At 44.8% G+C, this 18840-nt stretch overlaps 1 pseudogene; it reads left to right on the top strand.

The window, feature by feature from the left end:
- Positions 1 to 18840, top strand: part of LOC139553091 (trafficking protein particle complex subunit 12-like) — a 31112-nt pseudogene that overhangs the window by 8804 nt on the left and 3468 nt on the right.

Raw genomic sequence — 18840 nt, 5'->3', positions numbered from 1 at the left:
GACTAGACAGAGCATGAGAACATTTGTTTTGATCAGTCATGGAAATAAAAGTACTGAAAACATGTGGGCACACCATTTAAAAATACAATGGAGAACAAGCTATAGGAAGAAAAATTGTTTGGGCGTAGGTACAGCCGACTAACTCTAGCTAACGCTACTTTTTATTTTATGACATTTTTTCTGATCAATACCTGGAGTCAAAATTTCGATTATAATATTGCGATAGGTAACTGTTTAGATTTTTTTTCTTCCCATTACTAGTGTTTGGGTGTGCATAGGTGGGGTGGCAGGACATCATGTTAGGTCATGAGCACACACAGTAAGCCTAGCTGGAAGCCTCGCTGACCAGGGATGGCACTACTTCTGATTTGCTGCCACTACATTGGGCTCTATGGTGGATATCCTAAGGGTGGTGTGAGCGTATGTACAGTACATCATAGACATCATAGAGCCTATCCCCAGTGAGTGTCAGAGCCAAATGCAGGGAGGGGGTGAGGAAGGGTTGCTGTTGTGGGGGCTGTGGGTTCTGTCTCAGTGGCTGCAGCTGCTTCTGGCCGTCTCCCTGCCTCTCGTTTTCGGCTTCATTTCACCCCCTAATGAAGATTTAGAGGCACCCCTGGCAAGGGGGAGAGGGAGTGTGTACGTGAGGGAGAGCAAGGGAGGAAGAGACTGGGGGGACTGAGAGAAAGGATGTCTTTCACTAGCTACGTTTCCATCCAATTGGCAACAGATTTTGAAGGAATTATTCTAAAATCTGCATAAGAACAATAAGCGCATTTTCCCACCAAAGATGTATTTCCATCAATTGTACTTGTAGCAGACAAAAGGCTGTGCTTAATGACGTAGAGCACATAAAAATAGCTTTTGTGATTAAATTCCCATGTACCGAATAAAAAAGACAAGTTAAATGGGTTTCCGTTGCATTTTCAGCTCTACTGATGGTTTTCGCACATTGTTTTGCCTTATATAGCGAAATGTTGCATTATATAGCATGTGTGCCTACTCTGGTATTGGCACGTGCGCTCCAGCCAGCAGCTCACAGATACAGTGTGGGTATAGCCTATATGATGATGTTATTCTGGACAAAATTATTTTCATTTCTCAGATGGCAGCCAAACATTGATGATCATGTCACCAGAATAAGCAACTGGATATTTATTGAAAATATTTATCACCTTGCACATTCACCACCCTGTGAAGTTCATCATTTATTTCATCTGTAGCCTAATAAACTGCATGCTTTCCTGACGAGTCGTAATGGGAGTACCACACATGTCATCGTGTGACTTTAATTTTACTTTGATATAATGGTTATTATATCAATATTTGCGCATGAAAGCCTTTCCACCAACATTTCTCACATAGTAAATGTTACCAACAGAAAAACATTCAACCTTTTTCTAGCGTGTTTTGTCAACATTTGGAAAGTTTACCAACAAATGTTCTGTTTCCATCAGGCCTGTCATGACATGTTTTATCTGACATGTACTTTACTGGCATAAAAAGGTTAGATGGAAACCTGGTTAGTGTCCCAGTGAAATCTCTTATGATGGACCACCTCTGCTCCAGTATAGGAAGGAAACTGTCTATTGTGACTGGTCTCTATTCAATTCAAAGGGCTTTATTGTCATGGGAAACATATGTTTACATTGCCAAAGCAAGTGAAATACATAATAAACAATACAAAATTAACAGTAAACATTACACTCACAAACGTTCCAAAGGAATAGAGACATTTCAAATGTCGTATTATAGCTTTATACAGTGTTGTAACGATGTGCCAATAGTTAAAGTACAAAGGGGAAAATAAATAATCATAAATATGGGTTGTATTTACAATGGTGTTTGTTCTTCACTGGTTGCCCTTTTCTTGTGGCAACAGGTCACAAATCTTGCTGCTGTGATGGCACACTGCTATTTCACCAAATAGATATGGGAGTTTATCTAAACCGAAGGAAAAAAATGGAATTCTTTGTGGGTCAGTGTAATCTGAGGGAAATATGTGTCTCTAATATGGTCATACGTTTGACAGGAGGTTAGGAAGTGCAGCTCAGTTTCCACCTCATTTTGTGGCCAGTGTGCACATAACCTCTTCTCTTGAGAGCCAGGTCTTCCGACAGTGGCATCTCTCAATAGCAAGGCTATGCTCACTGAGTCTGTACATACAGTACCAGTCAAAAGTTTGGAAACACCTACTCATTATTTTTACTATTTTCTACATTATAGAATATTAGTGAAGACATCAAAACTATGAAATAACACATGTCCAATCATGTAGTAACCAAAATAGTGTTAAGCAAATCAAAATATATTTTTGATTTGAGATTCTTCAAAGTAGCCACTATTTTCCTTGATGACAGCTTGGCACACTCTTGACAACATTCTTGAAGGAGATCCCACATATGCTGAGCCCTTGTAGGCTGCTTTTCCTTCATTCAGCAGTCCAACTCATCCCAAACCATCTCAGTTGGATTGAGGTCGGATGATTGTGGAGGCCAGATCATCTGATGCAGCACTCCATCACTCTCCTTCTTGGTCAAATAGTCCTTACACAGCCTGGAGGTGTGTTGGGTCATTGTCCTGTTGAAAAACAAATGATAGTCCCACTAAGCCCAAACCAGATGGGATCACGTACTGCTGCAGAATGCTGTTGTAGCCATGCTGGTTAAGTGTGCCTTAAATTCTAAATAAATCAGTGTCACCAGCAAGCACCCCCACACCATCACACCCCCTCCTCCATGCTTCACGGTGGGAACCACTCATGCGGAGGTCATCCGTTCACCTACTCTGCGTCTCACGAAGACACGGCGGTTGGAACCAAAAATCAAAAATTTGGACTCCAGACTAAAGGACAAATTTTTATTATTTGTGTCCTTTAGTAGTGGTTTCTTTGCATCAATTTGACCATGAAGGCCTTATTAACGCAGTCTCCTCTGAACAGTTGATGTTGATGTCTGTTACTTGAACTCTGTGAAGCATTTATTTGGGCTGAAATCTGAGGTGCAGTTAATTCTCATGAATTTATTAACTTATCCTCTGCATCAGAGGTAACTCTGGGTCTTCATTTCCTGTGGTGGTCCTCATGAGAGCCAGTTTCATCATAGCGCTTAGTTTTTGTGACTGCAATTTTCCGGATTGACTGACCTTCATGTCTTAAAGTAATTATGGACTGTCGTTTCTCTTTGTTTATTTGAGCTGTTCTTGCCATAATATGGACTTGGTCTTTCACCAAATAGGGCTATCTTCTGTATACCACCCATACCTTGTCACAACACAATTGATTGGCTCAAATGCATTAAGAAGGAAAGAAATTCCACAAATTAACTTTTAACAAGGGACACCTGTTAATTGAAATGCATTCCAGGTGACTACCTCATGAAGCTGGTTAAGAGAATGCCACGATTGTGCAAAGCTTTCATCAAGGCAAAGGGTGGCTACTTTGAAGAATGTCAAATATAAAATATATTTAGATTATTTTTTTTAACACTTTTTTTGGTTACTACATTATTCCATATGTGATATTTAGAATATCATTAACGTATGGGGATTCTAGTGGAGGGATATAGGTAGCACACAGGAGGACATTTTTCTCTGTTGAGATAATTTCCTTATTCATTTCTAGCCATATGTACAATGTTCCTGTTTTCATTAATTTAATGGAGTGGGTTAAGTCTGATCTATACCAAATCAGCATACCCTTTGAGTCTCCTCCCTGTCTAACACCTTGTAGTTTGGTAGATGGGAGACCAGCTCTCTGTAACCTAGAGGGCAACCAGTGGGTCCGTCTCCTCTTTACCATGTTTCTTGCAGGATGACATGTGTCTGGATTCCTGCTCTTTAGACCAAAAGCATATGACCTAAGACCTTGTATATTCTAGGATGAGATAGTAAAGCTTTGTGGTCCATAGTGTCCAGTGTTCTTATTTGTGTGGTTTAGGCTTGGACCAATATTTGTGAGCAGAGCATGCTGAGTATCTGATACATGCCTCTTAGGTCTCAGGATGGGGCTTGGGTGGGTGTAGGAGTGGGGGTTGTGCCTGTTGCTCTGCTCAAGGCCTGGGTCTATGTGTGATTGTCATGTGGGGGCAGGAGGGGCACAGGGCATGGCTGATCTGGGGACCTATATGGTTTGTGGCCATGGTTAGTTTGGGAGGGTGTTAACTGGTTGGGGTGGGGGGGTGGATGTCCTTGGTGGTGCTGTGTTCTGGATGTCCTTGGTGGTGCTGTGTTCTGGATGTACCTGGTGGTGCTGTGGTCTGGATGTAGGTCCTCTCGGCGTGGGTCCTCTAGGTGCAGGTCTGGGGGGGGCCTCACAGGTCTGGGGGGGGTGACCATTGCGCCTGTGTGAGGTGCTGGGGCTGCGGTTGAAGGCAATGTCTTCAAATCAAATGTTATTTGTCACATACACATGGTTAGCAGATGTTAATGCGAGTGTAGCGAAATGCTTGTGCTTCTAGTTCCGACAATGCAGTAATAACCAATGAGTAATCTAACCTAACAATCTCACAACAACTACCTTATACGCACAAGTGTAAAGGGATGAAGAATATGTACATAAAGATATATGAATGAGTGATTGTACAGAACGGCATAGGCAAGATGCAGTAGATGGTATAGAGTACAGTATATACATATGAGATGAGTAATGTAGGGTATGAAAACATATAAAAGTGTCATTGTTTAAAGTGGCTAGTGATACATTTTTTACATCAATTTTTTGTTTGTCCCCGGTGATGCGTTGTGCAGACCTCACTACCCTCTGGAGAGCCTTACGGTTGTGGGCGGAGCAGTTGCCGTACCAGGCGGTGATGCAGCCCGACAGGATGATCTCGATTGTGCATCTGTGAAAGTTTGTGAGTGCTTTTGGTGACAAGCCAAATTTCTTCAGCCTCCTGAGGTTGAAGAGGCGCTGCTGCGCCTTCTTCACCACGCTGTCTGTGGGGGTGGACCAATTCAGTTTGTCCGTGATGTGTACGCCAAGGAACTTAAAACTTACTACCCTCTCCACTACTGTCCCGTCGATGTGGATAGGGGGGTGCTCCCTCTGCTGTTTCCTGAAGTCTACGATCATCTCCTTTGTTTTGTTGACGTTGAGTGTGAGGTTATTTTCCTGACACCACACTCCGAGGGCCCTCACCTCCTCCCTGTAGGCCGTCTCGTCGTTGTTGGTAATCAAGCCTACCACTGTAGTGTCGTCTGCAAACTTGATGATTGAGTTGGAGGTGTGCATGGCCACGCAGTCGTGGGTGAACAGGGAGTACAGGAGAGGGCTCAGAACGCACCCTTGTGGGGCCCCAGTGTTGAGGATCAGCGGGGTGGAGATGTTGTTACCTACCCTCACCACTTGGGGGCGGCCCGTCAGGAAGTCCAGTACCCAGTTGCACAGGGCGGGGTCGACACCCAGGGTCTCGACCCCGAAGGGACTGCTGCTTTGTAGAGGTGGACCTGGTCATAAAGGCTCTTCAAGTCCAGGGTGGAGTGGTGGAGCAGGTAGACGTTAGGTTTTGAGGCACAGTCACGGGAAATGCTTGCGTATACCTGCTGTATGGTAGCAGGATGAACGTCTTTTCGTGGTAGCAGGGCGGGGAAAGTAGAAGAACATGTTTCAATCACTCCTTGTGTGCTGTGGCAACCCCTTTCCTGCTGTGCTCTCACATAGTTTGTGCCTGTGTGAATGTGGCTGGGGGACCCTAGTTGGTCCTTAGATAGCAAGTTTAGGGCGTGCTGGGTGTTTGGGCACCAGAGTTTAGCCACTGGGTGTTTTCTTCTATCTATTTCCCATTGGAGCCCTTAAGGACAATCTGTGGCTTTTGTGTGCCCTCGGTGGGTGTGAAAGGATTTTCATGGGGGATGCTAGGAGGGGGTAGGGTCTGCTGGGTTGGTGGGTCTTCATTTGTCTGTTCTGCTGTTGTGTGGAGGGAGGGCTGTGGTCAGGATCTGGGGTGGGCTGTTCAGCTGTGGTGTCGAGGCTGGCTGTCTTTCTCTGTCTTTCTCTAGTGTGTAATTCTCTGATGCCTAATTAGGTGGCTGGCTGTGATGAATGGCACTTTGCCGTGCAGTTAAAACCCAATATCCAGGCTGACCTTGTCATGCTTACTGATGGGGAGGCTCGGATGTACACACCCTCTTACCCCCCCACCCCCTCGTCCTCTGTACTGTACCTACCCCCTCCTGCGGAGACATCTGTTGCTTTAATGTGTGTGTCCCCTCACATTGTACCTTACTCAGTGTTTCCCCGACCTTTGGCTGACCTTCACCAGCACCACCACTCTACCATCACAAATAAAATATTGAAATATAAGATGTCCTTTTTAACTGTTTTTTGCCAGCCAGGGGTTGGTTCATTTTGGGGGTCATTGTGTCCAGTGTCTGTCCTCTCACCTTGTCTGGTGGTTTTGTTGAAACAGCTGTGTCCCCCTCCTGTGCACCTGTAGAGCACTAAGAACTGGCGCGCCGCAGTGGACCTGACCGGCAGACTGCTGACAGCTCATGGTCAGGGCTACGGCAAGGCTGGCCAGCCCTCCAGCCACACCACTGACTCACTACAGGTACCTGTGTGTTTGTCTGTTCTGTCTGTCTAGGTTTCTGTGTGGCAATAGAAGTGTGGTACTGGTGCATATGTCTGTGTGACAGTGTTTTTGTGTGTGGTCATGTTTCTGTTTTACATATGTACTTGCTTCAATTCAACCACAAGCGAATTAGTGATGTTGGGCACTGATGTTGGGTGATTAGGCCTGGCTTTCAGTCGGCGTTCCAATTCATCCCAAAGGTGTTTGATGGAGTAGAGGTCAGGGCTCTGTGCAGGCCAGTCAAGTGTTTCCACATTGATCTTGATAAACCATGTCTGTATGGGCTTCGCTTTGTGCATGGGGCCATTGTCATGCTGAAACAGGAAAGGGCTTTCCCCAAACGGTTGCCATTGTATGTTATAGCGTTAAGATTTCCATTCACTGGAACTAAGGGGCCCGAAACATGAAAAACAGCCCCAGACCATTATTCCTCCTCCACCAAACTTTACAGTTGGCACTATGCATTCGGGCAGGTAGCGTTCTCCTGGCATTTGCCAGACCCAGATTCGTCCGTCAGACTGCCAGATGGTGAAGCGTGATTTATCACTCCAGAGAACACGTTTCCACTGCTCCAGAGTCCAATGGCGGTGAGCTTTACATCACTCTATCCTACACTTGGCATTGCGCATGGTGATCTTAGGCTTGTGTGCGGCTACTATTAAATGTGCCTGGCTTTAGAAATCATCCATATATATATTTACAGAAATAAGACAGCTCCTGCTTCTGTTAAAGTGTTTGTTTAATAGCCTACTGATTCCGTGAACACCAAGCCTCACGCAATGACATGTCAAGTAAACAATTTCACAAATTTGTCTGTTTTTAATCTTTGCTTTGCTGTAATAAAGGGTTTCCACTTTTCTTTCTCGTTTCAGCCTCTGGTATTATTTATAATTGATTTAGTGTTGTTTACTCTGTTCTAAATTGTCAGAAAAAATTATATTTATAATAATAATAATTCTCATTTTTCTTGATCTCATCTTATTGTTGTTTTTATTATTATGATCATCTTTATAATAATAGGTAATGTCATTATCATTAGTAGGCTTACTATAACAGCCTTGTATAACCACCATTGAGCTGTAGGCCTAAGAGCGCATCCTGTTTAGTCTTAATACTGTAACTTACTGAGGCCGTTTTTAGTATTTGCTGTAATAAAGGCTTGACAAAAAAACTTTACAACAGACTCTCTGGTACACTTCTACTTTATTTAGTGTTGTTTATAATGTTTAAAACGGTCAGAAAAATGATATTGTAATCTAACAGCACCTGTTTGGCACACATAATATGCACACAGCACTTGCTCCTTACCTTACCTCCTTACCTTATTTATCTCCAGGATTTTCCACAACTAGTCAAATTGTATTCCACACGTCTAACTTCCCCTTTACCTCAAGAGCATCCAGTAGCCTAAATATTCCCCCGTTTCGAGTTTGTCCCGTCCTCTGCGTCTATTTTGCCCTTTAGGTGTTCAGAGTTTGTTATAACCAATTTATTGATGTAATTATATGCTATTCTATAGGTCAGGCCCTATTGGTCACGTGCATGCGATGCATACATGTGTCACGTAAAGAGAGCAGGGTTGAGGGAATAGGGAAAGTTTTTCCTAAACAAATGAGCGATTTCGGTAACAGAACTTTTCAGTGAGAAATGGCTGTTTTTAAAAATGATTGGTCGAAAGAACAGAGGACTCTTGATTGTATTTTGTCGGGGACAGGCCTAATGTAGCTACGTGTCAGTACAGTGTCAGCAATAGAAAGGCAAGTCTAACATACTCTCCTGTCTGGCTGTGTGTGTGGCAGGGGGTGTGTGTGTGGCACAGCACATGTGTGTGTTAGAGGAGAGGATGGGGGTGGGGGTGGAAGCCAGGAGCTGCCTGCACAAATTAGACTCCGGATGACAAGAGTGGGCTGACACACACACACACACCACACACACTCCGACAGGAGGGCTGAGGCAGGCTAAGACACACACACAGAGGACGACCGTATCGGGCTCACAAACACACACACACATATGTAAAGTTGGTTATGTGTGTGTTGTTGCAGCTGTGGTTTGTTCGCCTGGCTCTGCTCACCAAGCTGGAGTCTGTTCCAGAAGGCTGAGATGGAACTGGAGCAGTTTGGAAACCTGGACCAACCTGATCTATACTCTGAATACTAGCATACTGGATACCCTGGGAGGAGAGGTACACACAACACCTACACTGAGTGTACAAAACATTAAGAACATCTTCCTAATATTGAGTTACACCCCCCTTTTGCCCTCAGAACAGACTCAATTCGTCGGACATGGTCCGTACAAGGTGTTGAAAGCGTTCCACAGTTGTGTCAAGTTGGCCAGATGTCCTTTGGGTGGTGGACCATTGTTGATACACATGGGAAACAAGCATTTTGCCAATACAATGTGATTTGACAAAAACCAGTGCGGCTGGCACCTACTACCATACCCCGTTCAAAGGCACTTACATCTTTTGTCTTGCCCATTAAATACCCTTCTTTAACCTGTCTCATCCATTATTGACACCAATAAGGGATCATAGCTTTCACCTGGATTCACCAGGTCAGTCTATGTCATGGAAGAGGATAATGTTCATGATGTTGTGTACACTCAGTGTATACTTCAAATACTAAACAAACCAGTGGCCCTGACACAGATTAAACCATTAAAATACCCCAACCCTGCTAACAACCAAAGACAACACTTCAGTGCCACTGGTGTTGTTGTTTTTCCCGTTTAACTCTGCTTGAACAGCTCTCTGATGTAGTGCCATTGCTTTAGTCTTTACAGCCCTAGAGGTTACTGTAGTAGAGGCAATCGCTATAGAGTCATAGCCGTGGACACACACACACACACGCAGAGAACCGAGGTGAACATGTGAAGCTACACCAAACAGCAGTCCAAGGGGAGAGCAGATTGAATTTCCATTCCTCAATATGAAATGCTTTGGACTGTCGTAGGTGCCTCCAGATGCTGGCAACTGCTTCCTGCCTGGCGTCAAAGTTTCAGATCTGAAGGTCTGCTGCCCCCATCCAATATCTATTATCCATGATCTCACTCTTAGAAGGAACCTTAGTGGGCACCAAGCATCTCCTCTCAAACAACCAGGATATACTGTGGAAAAAACAGAATCGGCTGATAATCTGTTTACAAAGTGAGAGGAAAAACTTTTTAAAAATGTAAGGCTATTATTTTAAAGATCCTCATCCACCAGTCATAGGTTGTGGATAAATGATCGCATGTGTCTTTAACTTGTCAGGATGAATCCAGGTTAACTCCTGACTCTTTGTACTGGAGAACATAGCTGTTCTCTCTGATGTCACCGTGTGTCACTGCAGAGCTGTAGAGAGAGGAGTCATGGGGGTTTTCAGGGGTGCTGCTGATTACCAGAGAAGCTGTACACAGAGACAGACAGAGAGAGGATGCTCTGTAGCCACCTGAATGTGTGTCTGATATCAGAGTCATAGATCAGACTCTGAGTTTGGGCACATGTCTGACTGCTCACCTCTGGGTAGGGCCTTCCTTCCTCAGGGGAGAGGTGAGAGGAAGAGAGAGAGTGTTGGATAGGTAGATAGAGGGAGAGAGAAGGCTTCCTGATTTGCAGCAAGCATTTCGCAATGCCATCTGTACGTTTCATCTGTGGGTGTATGTGAATGACGCGTGAAACCTCTCCCTCCTCTCTCTCTCAGGCACCATGGTTCCGTTCTCGATGCAGGCGCTGCATGCAGAGCTGCCTCAGTGCCTGGGGAAACCACAGGAGTCTCTGGACAGACTACACAGCATCAGGACTGTCTGTCAGACTGTGAGCACACACATCTATGTCTTCCTATACTTGTGAGGACATTTTGGGGACCAACAATAGATTCCCATTCAAAATCCTAACCTCAAACTTCTAACCCTAAAATAGGCTTTTATAAGTGAGGACTGACAAAATGTCCTCACTTCTCTGAATTTTAGTTGGTTTACTATTCTTGTGAGGACTTCTGGCATTCACAATTACAATTAAGTACACATACACGCATACATACACACACCAACTTTCTCTTGTGTCCTCCATCACTTTTTTCTTCCAATAAGGTAGTGATGCGTTAATGACTACCTTGCTATGTGTGTGTCCCCTGTTTAAAACTTTCCAACTCCCTGTCTCAACTGATAGATTGTGGATGACCTAGAGCAGGGCTTGTCTGGGGACAGCAGTATGATCTACCTCACCCAGCAGAACAGACAAGGTACAGTACAGGCATATCGGACCTTCATTATCAGACACAGTGTTATTCACATCAGTCATTCCTTTCCCTCTAGCTTTTAACAAGGTCACAAAACAACCATTAAGGTTTAAAAACCTATGCAACGACGTTTGGTGGTAAAGCCACACATTTTCTGTCAAGCCCGTTTGGCAAAATAATGTATTTTTTAGGAACTTATTCATAAACAAGGTTAGAAGATTGAGAAAATAAATCAATATATAAAACCTTGGTTACGTTGATCAACACTTCAATAATTGGATAAACAGATGACTGAGCTCAGGCTCTGTGTGTGCAGTATGTTTACTAGTCTCTCCTCTTGATCTGATAGTTGCAGCTCTCTCCCACTGTCTGTCTGTCTGTGTCTATCTGTCTCCCTCTCCCACTGTCTCTCTCTCACTCTATCCCTCTCCCACTCTCTCCCTCTCCCACTGTCTGTCTGTCTCCCTCTCCCACTGTCTCTCAATTCAATTCAATTCAAGGGGCTTTATTGGCATGGGAAACATGTGTTAACATTGCCAAAGCAAGTGAGGTAGATATTATACAAAAGTGAAATAAACAATACAAATTAACAGTAAACATTACACATACAGAAGTTTCAAAACAATAAAGACATTACAAATGTTATATTATATATATACAGTGTTGTAACAATGTACAAATGGTTAAAGCACACAAGTTAAAATAAATAAGCATAAATATGGGTTGTATTTACAATGGTGTTTGTTCTTCACTGGTTGCCCTTTTCTTGTGGCAACAGGTCACAAATCTTGCTGCTGTGATGGCACACTGGAATTTCTTCCAGTAGATATGGGAGTTTATCAAAATTGGATTTGTTTTCAAATTCTTTGTGGATCTGTGTAATCTGAGGGAAATATGTCTCTCTAATATGGTCATACATTGGGCAGGAGGTTAGGAAGTGCAGCTCAGTTTCCACCTCATTTTGTGGGCAGTGTGCACATAGCCTGTCTTCTCTTGAGAGCCATGTCTGCCTACGGCGGCCTTTCTCAATAGCAAGGCTATGCTCACTGAGTCTGTACATAGTCAAAGCTTTCCTTAAGTTTGGGTCAGTCACAGTGGTCAGGTATTCTGCCACTGTGTACTCTCTGTTTAGGGCCAAATAGCATTCTAGTTTGCTCTGTTTTTTTGTTAATTCTTTCCAATGTGTCAAGTAATTATCTTTTTGTTTTCTCATGATTTGGTTGGGTCTAATTGTGCTGTTGTCCTGGGGCTCTGTGGGGTGTGTTTGTGTTTGTGAACAGAGCCCTAGGACTAGCTTGCTTAGGGGACTCTTCTCCAGGTTCATCTCTCTGTAGGTGATGGCTTTGTTATGGAAGGTTTGGGAATCGCTTCCTTTTAGGTGGTTGTAGAATTTAACGGCTCTTTTCTGGATTTTGATAATTAGTGGGTATCGGCCTAATTCTGCTCTGCATGCATTATTTGGTGTTCTACGTTGTACACGGAGGATATTTTTGCAGAATTCTGCATGCAGAGTCTCAATTTGGTGTTTGTCCCATTTTGTGAAATCTTGGTTGGTGAGCGGACCCCAGACCTCACAACCATAAAGGGCAATGGGCTCTATGACTGATTCAAGTATTTTTTAGCCAGATCCTAATTGGTATGTTGAAATTTATGTTCCTTTTGATGGCATAGAAGGCCCTTCTTGCCTTGTCTCTCAGATCGTTCACAGCTTTGTGGAAGTTACCTGTGGTGCTGATGTTTAGGCCGAGGTATGTATAGTTTTTTGTGTGCTCTAGGGCAACGGTGTCTAGATGGAATTTGTGGTCCTGGTGACTGGACCTTTTTTGGAACACCATTATTTTGGTCTTACTGAGATTTACTGTCAGGGCCCAGGTCTGACAGAATCTGTGCAGAAGATCTAGGTGCTGCTGTAGGCCCTCCTTGGTTGGTGACAGAAGCACCAGATCATCAGCAAACAGTAGACATTTGACTTCGGATTCTAGTAGGGTGAGACCGGGTGCTGCAGACTGTTCTAGTGCCCGCGCCAATTCGTTGATATATATGTTGAAGAGGGTGGGGCTTAAGCTGCATCCCTGTCTCACCCCACGACCCTGTGTGAAGAAATGTGTGTGTTTTTTGCCAATTTTAACCGCACACTTGTTGTTTGTGTACATGGATTTTATAATGTCGTATGTTTTACCCCCAACACCACTTTCCATCAATTTGTATAGCAGACCCTCATGCCAAATTGAGTCGAAGGCTTTTTTTAAATCAACAAAGCATGAGAAGACTTTGCCTTTGTTTTGGTTTGTTTGGTTGTCAATTAGGGTGTGTAGGGTGAATACATGGTCTGTTGTACGGTAATTTGGTAAAAAGCCAATTTGACATTTGCTCAGTACATCGTTTTCATTGAGGAAATGTACGAGTCTGCTGTTAATGATAATGCAGAGGATTTTCCCAAGGTTACTGTTGACGCATATTCCACGGTAGTTATTGGGGTCAAATTTGTCTCCACTTTTGTGGATTGGGGTGATCAGTCCTTGGTTCCAAATATTGGGGAAGATGCCAGAGCTAAGGACGATGTTAAAGAGTTTTAGTATAGCCAATTGGAATTTGTTGTCTGTATATTTGATCATTTCATTAAGGATACCATCAACACCACAGGCCTTTTTGGGTTGGAGGGTTTTTATTTTGTCCTGTAACTCATTCAATGTAATTGGAGAATCCAGTGGGTTCTGGTAGTCTTTAATAGTTGATTCTAGGATTTGTATTTGATCATGTATATGTTTTTGCTCTTTATTCTTTGTTATAGAGCCAAAAAGATTGGAGAAGTGGTTTACCCATACATCTCCATTTTGGATAGATAATTCTTCGTGTTGTTGTTTGTTTAGTGTTTTCCAATTTTCCCAGAATTGGTTAGAGTCTATGGAGTCTTCAATTACATTGAGCTGATTTCTGACGTGCTGTTCCTTCTTTTTCCGTAGTGTATTTCTGTATTGTTTTAGTGATTCACCATAGTGAAGGCGTAGACTCAGGTTTTCCGGGTCTCTATGTTTTTGGTTGGACAGGTTTCTCAATTTATTTCTTAGATTTTTGCATTCTTTATCAAACCATTTGTCATTGTTGTTCATTTTCTTCGGTTTTCTATTTGAGATTTTTAGATTTGACAGGGAAGCTGAGAGGTCAAATATACTGTTAAGATTTTCTACTGCCAAGTTTACACCTTCACTATTGCAGTGGAACATTTTACCCAGGAAGTTGTCTAAAAGGGATTGAATTTGCTGTTGCCTAATTGTTTTTTGGTAGGTTTCCAAACTGCATTCCTTCCATCTATAGCATTTCTTAATGTTACTCAGTTCCTTTGGCTTTGATGCCTCATGATTGAGTATTGCTCTGTTCAAGTAGACTGTGATTTTGCTGTGGTCTGATAGGGGTGTCAGTGGGCTGACTGTGAACGCTCTGAGAGACTCTGGGTTGAGGTCAGTGATAAAGTAGTCTACAGTGCTACTGCCAAGAGATGAGTTATAGGTGAACCTACCATAGGAGTCCCCTCGAAGCCTACCATTGACTATGTACATACCCAGCGTGCGACAGAGCTGCAGGAGTTGTGACCCGTTTTTGTTGGTTATGTTGTCATAGTTGTGCCTAGGGGGGGCATATCCCTCTTCCACTGTCTCTCTCTCCCTCTCCCACTGTCTCTCTCTCTCTCTCCCACTGTCTCTCTCTCCCTCTCCCACTGTCTGTCTGTATGTCTCTCCCTCTCCCACTGTCTGTCTGTCTCTCTCTCCCTCTCCCACTGTCTCTCTCTCGCTCTCTCCCGCTCCCACTGTCTGTCTGTCTTTCTCTCCCACTGTCTCCCTCTCCCACTGTCTGTCTCTCTCCCTCTCCCACATAGTCTGTCTGTCTGTCTCCCTCTCCCACTGTCTCTCTCTCGCTCTCTCCCACTGTCTCTCTCTCGCTCTCTCCCGCTCCCACTGTCTGTCTGTCTTTCTCTCCCACTGTCTCCCTCTCCCACTGTCTGTCTCTCTCCCTCTCCCACATAGTCTGTCTGTCTGTCTCTCTCCCACTGTCTCTCTCTCCCTCTCCCACTGTCTCTCCCACTGTCTCTCTCCCTCTCCCACTGTCTCTCTCTCGCGCTCTCCCTCTTCCACTGTCTCTCTGTCTCTCTCTCTCTCTCCCACTGTCTCTCTCTCTCCCACTGTCTCTCTCTCCCTCTCCAACTGTCTCTCTCCCCCTCTTCCACTGTCTCTCTCTCTCCCTCTTCCACTGCCTGTCTGTGTCTGTCTGTCTCTCTCTCCCTCTCCCACTGTCTCTCTCCCTCTCTCACTGTCTGTCTCTTTCTCTCCCACTGTCTGTCTCTCTCCCTCTCCCACTGTCTCTCTCCCTCTCTCACTGTCTGTCTCTCTCTCCCCCACTGTCTCTCTCTCTCCCCCACTGTCTCTCTCTCTCCCCCACTGTCTCTCTCTCTCCCACTGTCTCTCTCCCTCTCCCACTGTCTCGCTCTCCCTCTCCCACTGTCTCTCCCTCCCTCTTCCACTGTCTGTCTGTCTGTGTCTGTCTGTCTCTCTCTCTCCCACTGTCTCTCTCTCCCTCTCCCACTGTCTCTCTCTCCCTCTTCGTCTGTCTGTCTCTCTCTCCCTCTCCCACTGTCTCTCTCCCTCTCCCACTGTCTCTCTCTCGCTCTCTCCCTCTTCCACTGTCTCTCTCTCCCTCTTCCACTGTCTCTCTGTCTCTCTCTCTCTGTGTGTCTCTCTCTCTCTCTGTGTGTCTCTCTCTCTCTCCCTCTCCCACTGTCTGTCTGTCTCTCTCTCTCTCCCACTGTCTCTCTCTCCCTCTTCCACTGTCTCTCTCTCCCTCTCCCACTGTCTCTCTCCCTCTCCCACTGTCTCTCTCCCTCTCCCACTGTCTCTCTCCCTCTCCCACTGTCTATCTCTTTCTCTCCCACTGTCTGTCTCTTTCTCTTCCACTGTCTGTCTCTCCCTCTCCCACTGTCTCTCTCTCTCCCACTGTCTCTCTCTCTCTCCCACTGTCTCTCTCTCCACTGCCTGTCTGTCTGTCTCTCTCTCCCACTGTATGTCTCTCTCTCTCTCTCTCCCACTGTATGTCTCTCTCTCTCCCACTGTATGTCTCTCTCTCTCTCCCACTGTCTGTGTCTCTCTCTCTCCCGTTGTCTGTCTCTCTCTCTTTCTCCCACTGTCTCTCTCCCACTGTGTGTGTCTCTCTCTCCCTCTCTCTATCTCTCCCTCTCTCACTGTCTCAACAAAGACTTGGAACATCTCAATAGACCCCCACTGAGTGATTGTCTCAGTAAACTGAACCCACACAGGTTCACTATACACATACTGTACACACCAAGCACAATCAGGCCCATTCACACATGAATACACACCCACTGCAGATGAGTGCAAATAAGCCCAGTGACAGCCTATACAATTAGCCTGAGGAGAGAGACAGTGAGAGAGAGAGAGAGAGAGAGAGAGAGAGAGAGAGAGAGGGTGTCACAGTGCCTTCTCTCCCTCTATAATTCCTTCTCTCGGGTAATGAAATGATGGCTTGGAAGGTGATAGGAATACTAGTGTGATGAGGGGAGGGGTAGCTGGAGAGGAAAGGGAGGGGGTACTATATTTGCACTCCCATGCATTTGGGGTGTGTTATGGTCAACTGTATTTTTGTACAGCGGAATATCGAATTAATGAATTAATTGTCCCGAAAGCTACCTGGGTAAATTAGTCAGAAATTACTGAAATTTAAACCAATTTGTCCTCTTGTGTGTTGCAGAATCTCTTCAGCTGTGGAGGTCTCGTCTGAGTCGGGTCATGAACTCCATGGCTAACTGTCTGCTCATGATGAAGGTGTGTGTGGTGTGTGTGTGCATGCACAGGTGTGTGTGAGGGGGAGGGACTAACACTCTGTGTAAGGAGAGCTGCACAGAGCTACCATAGTCCCCTGTGTGTATGTACTTTAACACACACATTCATCGACATAGTTAGACACATTCCTACATGCCCACAGTCACAGATTCACACACATGCCCGTCCAGGGCTGTCAGGAAGCTAGCGGAGCAATTAGAAGAATGGATGACGACCAGCGAGAGACACGGACACACACAATGGCTAATAAGGGTTATTAGGTTTTAGCAGCATTGTTTTGGTGCAGTGAGTGGGTGTGTTTGGAGATGTCTTGTCAGGTACGTGTGTCTGGATCAGTTCTCTTCATTCTACCTTTCCCTCAGTCCTGCTCTCTGTCTAGACACATTCGGACAGTGGAATAGCCAGGCGGATGCTAGCTAGAGCATGTCCTGCTCCAAGCCACTGTGTATCTGTCCTGCCAGTTGAAAACACCTTCAGTAGTATCATCACCCTCAGAGTCCAATGAAGAAACTGAATACTTCTGCTTGATGATCTGACTACCATGGACTGGAGTTTTACAGTAATTGATAGAGGCAGAACACTACCCGTCGAGGACCACACCGTGTCCGCCAGGCACAGGAGACATGATCATTTTGACAGGTTCTGTATCATCCTTTGATGAAGACTGCATTCATCATGTTTAATTGACTTCTATACTTTATACAGCACTAGAGAATCCTGTCTAATGATGTTGCTTGTTAGTGATTGTTGTGTGTAAGTGTTGTTTGTGTTGGTCTGTAGATGTATGATGGCAGACCACAGGCTTCCCAGAAGTATCCCGTAGGATCACCCTGGCTGGATTCTTTGTTAGTGAGAGAAATGGAGGAAGCGAGGGAAAGAGGGAGAGTGTGTTCTGTCCGGGGGACAATTGAAAGAGCTACAGTGCCATCAGCTGGTGATATTTATGTACACACAGACACACACTGCACCAACTCACCGCCCGACCTCTCTCCTATCCCCAGCTACATAGCAACCGTGCTCAGCAGTTCAGTCAGCATGTGAGCGATTTGATGTGTGGTAAAGAACAGCCATGGCTGGGGCACACTGTGACCAGGGACACCTTGCCCTGCTAATGGTCAATACACCTGATTTTATTCTCTCTCGCTCTCTCTCCCCCCCCTCTCTCTTGTCTTTCTCTCTCCCCCCACCTCTCTTGTCTTTCTCTCTCCCCCCCTCATCTTTCTCTCTCCCCCCTCTTCTCCCCCCTCTCTCATCTTTCCCCCCCCTCTCGTCTTTCCCTCTCCCCCCACCTCTCTCGTCTTTCTCTCTCTCTCCCCCTCTCTCTGTCTTTCTCTCTCCCCCCTCTCACTCTCTCCTCCCTCTCTCTTGTCTTTCTCACCCTCTCTACCCCTCTCTCTCTCTCGTCTCTCTCCCCCCTCTTGTCTTCTCTCTCCAGGACTATGTTCTAGCTGTAGAGACATATCACTCCATCATCCAGTACGAGCCCCAGCAGAGTGCAGCTGCTGAGTGGGATAGGACGCATATTCCTGCAGGTGAACACGCCTCTATTTGAACTACAACTACTTTTCCTCAACATAATGCCAATGTGTTTTTGGTTCCTCAACATAATGCCAATGTGTTTTTGGTTCCTCAACATAATGCCAATGTGTTTTTGGTTCCTCAACATAATGCCAATGTGTTTTTGGTTCCTCAACATAATGCCAATGTGTTTTTGGTTCCTCAACATAATGCCAATGTGTTTTTGGTTCCTCAACATAATGCCAATGTGTTTTTGGTTCCTCAACGTAATGCCAATGTGTTTTTGGTTCCTCAACGTAATGCCAATGTGTTTTTGGTTCCTCAACATAATGCCAATGTGTTTTTGGTTCCTCAACGTAATGTCAATATGTTTTTGGTTCCTCAACATAATGCCAATGTGTTTTTGGTTCCTCAACGTAATGCCAATGTGTTTTTGGTTCCTCAACATAATGCCAATGTGTTTTTGGTTCCTCAACATAATGCCAATGTGTTTTTGGTTCCTCAACATAATGCCAATGTGTTTTTGGTTCCTCAACATAATGTCAATATGTTTTTGGTTCCTCAACGTAATGCCAATGTGTTTTTGGTTCCTCAACATAATGCCAATGTGTTTTTGGTTCCTCAACATAATGTCAATATGTTTTTGGTTCCTCAACATAATGCCAATGTGTTTTTGGTTCC

This window comes from Salvelinus alpinus, chromosome 25 (genome assembly GCF_045679555.1).
Source record: "Salvelinus alpinus chromosome 25, SLU_Salpinus.1, whole genome shotgun sequence".
In the NCBI taxonomy this organism is placed as follows: Eukaryota; Metazoa; Chordata; class Actinopteri; order Salmoniformes; family Salmonidae; genus Salvelinus; species Salvelinus alpinus.
Note: the sequence above shows the minus strand (reverse complement) of the source record. Positions and strands in the feature narration are given on the sequence as shown.